Below are 3,947 nucleotides of genomic sequence, written 5' to 3'. Positions count from 1 at the left end.
ATCTCGCATTTAAAATAGTAAGAAAGTTTCCATTAGTTTCAAAAGTTGAAGATCTTACACATGAGAATCATGCATACTTTTCTCGTAGTCCCAAACGATATTTAGAGTTTCAACAATTTGCATATGGCATTACAGATGGAAAAAAACTACTAAAAGATGTTGATACAAGATGGATTTCATTAAATGGACCCACTCAAAGGCTATTTACTGAGTTCAAATCTTTGGTAGGGTTGACGTATGAAAATCGCTACAATGTAGACAAAGCTCAAGATCTTCTTTCTCGACTAACTAATATAGAGACATTATTGACATTGGCTGGAATTCTTCCTATGCTACATGAAATGAATGTCCTCATGAAGATGTCTCTGGATCACACAATGTATATTGTGGGATACATAAATGCAAGAAAGTCAGCATGTCTTGCATTGGATAATTTGTATATGGTGCTAGACTCTTTTACTGGTCCATAGTTTAAGAGTTGGACTAAGATCATCAATATAGAAAATACTGAAAATTATTTGACGTTTGATGAAAAAGGGATACTATGTATCACAGTGCGTGGGTATATGGTTCGCTTTCATTATATTAGTAAGACAGGATTCGCCAAAGATTGCCTCGTGTGAAGAGACTAATTTGATAATATTGTGATTTCAGTGAGACAAAATTTGATAGAAATTGCAAGATCACTATCATTAGAGAAAAGAGAATGATTTCCTTGAGATGAATTGTTGGAGGCCATGTGTGTGGTATACCATCAATATTGGAACAATTTTCAATCTCCAAGAACTTTAAAAACCAATTTTCAAAAAAGATTAAAATGTTCAGTAGACCATTTTTGCAAGAAAGTCTTGATACATGGAGAACAAATTGAAGGTATTTTAGATTCATCAAAATTGTATCAACAAGGTGGACGCTTTGTTGAAACAATGTGGAAGCAATATCCTTTTTTGGAGAATCCTAATGAAAATGGTGCTATAACAAGATTATGGACTACTTTAAGTGCTAGCCAATATCAGCAAGAAAACATATCAAAATATTTCAAATTAGCGGATTTGTGTCAAACCGCGATTTTGGGATCAATGGAGGATGAGATAATGTTTAGTGCATTATCATTCTTGAAGTCGAAGTGGAGGAACAAGCTTGATAAACATGTGGATACATGTTTAAGATTATATGTAACAAAGTATGACATTGACAATTTTCCATATGAAAGAGCGCTAACTCATTGGCGATCAAATTGTGATAGAAGGGGAGAAAACAATATAACAAATCTCTCTAATGAACTTGACATAGAACATAATGTTTTGGAGGCTCATAATGATAGTTCATTTGGAGAAGATCATGTACACAATTTAGAAAATGAGGACCAAGATGAGAACTAGGAAATTGAAATACCCTAGGACTCTTATTTTGGTATACATGTTCCATTGATCATGCAAGATTACTATATGTCAAATTCAGGTAAAAATAGGTTATATATTTGTATTTTTCATTGTAACATTGCAGCGACATTACTTTGGTGCACGTTATTTTAATATTGATGTTTCATATTTAATCATTACATTGTTTGTTTCTTATCTGTGATAGGAAATAAAGCTGGATTTGATGAGGTTGGGACCTATTTCTTTTCACATAGATAGTGTCCAACTATTATGAAATGATAAATAACAAATTTAACAAGACTTTCAAGTCATTTGTTAGCCTTTTCTTGTCATTCATTTGTCAACCATTTTTTCAAGTCTTTCAGGTAATAAGTTGTTTGGGTCACCACATGTCGTTAGGGCCATTAAGGGATGAGATAACATGAGTCAGTCCAACTCATGCCCCGAATTTACTTTTTACCTATTGATGTAAGTGTTTTTTTACCACTTATCACCAACAAAATTCTACCATAACGTAACCCAACTTGAAGACACCACTTCTCATGTTCCTTTTACATAAATGCTCTATGGATCTCCCTACTATACTTTCTCGAGACCAATTTCCCTTCTTTGTAGGTCTCTCCACCATACCACTAATCGCACAATAGACACACACTAGTAACTACCACATTCTATAAATCTCTCTAGTCTACTTTATTGGTGTCCTTGTCACACTTGACCAATACAATCTTAAAGGTCTATTTTTTATCATATCTTTATATTTTGTTATTTTGTGTATTTAACTTTAGCACCATCCTAGAGTAATGAGTTAGTGTCCTTTGGATTTGATCTCTGATTGGAAATGAAGTCAAATTTGATGAAACTGGGACCTATTTCTTTTCACATGGAGAGTATCCTAGTATTAAATGATAAATAACTAATTTAAGAAGTCTAGCGCCAAGCAACAAAGGGCTTATTCAAGTACATGAAATTGTGTTGATATCTAGCTCTAATATCTTAGAAAATTTTAGCGGTTTGTTTGCTGCTTGTTAGCGGATTTTGTCAAGTTTGAAATTTCTAGTTTGTTTTGGTCAGCTTTTTTCTAGTTGCTTGACTCATTTCATGCATAGATCGATATATCTAGTTTTATTTTTATAATTATTGTTTTTTTTTATTTATATTTGGTGGTTTGAGGAAAGATATTTGATTTCCTTTCACTTTGTGGCATGATTTCAGCATCTTCACCTTTTAGAATATAGTGAGATATAATTCTTATTTTATGTTTTCTTGGAAAAGAATTATTGATATTTGGAAAGGGAAATAAGCCCTAGGTAGCTAAGCGAAGAGAAAAATGGCCTATGTACTAGGTTCCTGCACATTCATTGTAGGAGACCTATTGGCATGAGACCAACATTCCCTTTATGCAATTGCACTTTCTCAAGGTGGAGCTGACTTCGCTGACCTGGGAAGAACAATGACAGCTGATCATAATGCTAAGGAGATTATAATGTGGATTTCAAAAGCAGGATTGTGAAAATTGTTTGCACTAGCTCTTATTTTGGTCATATTTACTAGAAATTTTGTGTCTTTCTGATTTTTTACATTTGTAATGACCTTGTGCAGAGTTGGCTTGAAGAGCCCGATGTTAGATCAAGAAGAATCTCTACAAACCACAAGGACTACATTATCTTGGATAACCAATGCTTGGAGGGCACTCAATGTTGTTGGTGTTGCCGAGTCCCTTCACTTGAAGCGTCAATGGATATAATGGTATGGCCATAACATCAGTTAATTTGATCCTCTTTACTAGTCTCCTAATCTAATTTCAATACATCAAATTGTTTTATTTTCATGGAATTTAGAGATACATCAGTAATGTTGTTTTGTCTTGGAAATACTAAACTATTTTTTTCTGAGATCACCCAGTTTGAGTTGTTGTTTGCGGCCACCACTTGATCCTTTAACAAGAATTTGAAATTCAAAGCATAATAAATCACTTTTAGTTGCTTTCCAAAAGAAGATTGCTACAAGCCAATGAATATTACTATGATTAAGCTAGATGTTGCACTTGGTACCTCGGCCTCTTGGTCACTTGGTACCTTAAACTAGGCCTTGTAATAGAGTTGTACTCCATTTGAGTTTATGGAAGTAGACTAATTTTTAACTACTCCATGTACCCACACATGATATAATATATTACCCATATAATTGTAACACTTTGAAATCATTTCTATATTCTTTATTTCATTAAGTGAAAGAAAATTTCAATTATCTTTTTTCATTTTTGGCTCGCTGAATACTCAAAGAGAAAATTGCTTAACAATATTGCTTAATTTGACAACAATTTTACTTTTATCTGATACAAGAGTGGAGGTAGTCTTATATTTTACCTATTTCTTGGTAGTTGTTCTCTTTCGGCAACAACATCATCCTTCAATAAATACATTCCAACTTTTACAGAGGAAGGTTGATGTTTAGTAGGGGGGCCATAAGAGATCGTCTAATGGAGGTGCAGTAGTTTAGTAGGATCACTTGATGAGGCACATGTATGAATGTATTGTCTTCAATTAGGAAGGCATGGTTACC

The sequence above is a fragment of the Pinus tabuliformis genome, chromosome J, assembly GCF_031772625.1.
Source record: "Pinus tabuliformis cultivar Carrire ecotype Pingquan chromosome J, CPIR1, whole genome shotgun sequence".
NCBI classification, from domain to species: domain Eukaryota; kingdom Viridiplantae; phylum Streptophyta; class Pinopsida; order Pinales; family Pinaceae; genus Pinus; species Pinus tabuliformis.
Note: the sequence above shows the minus strand (reverse complement) of the source record.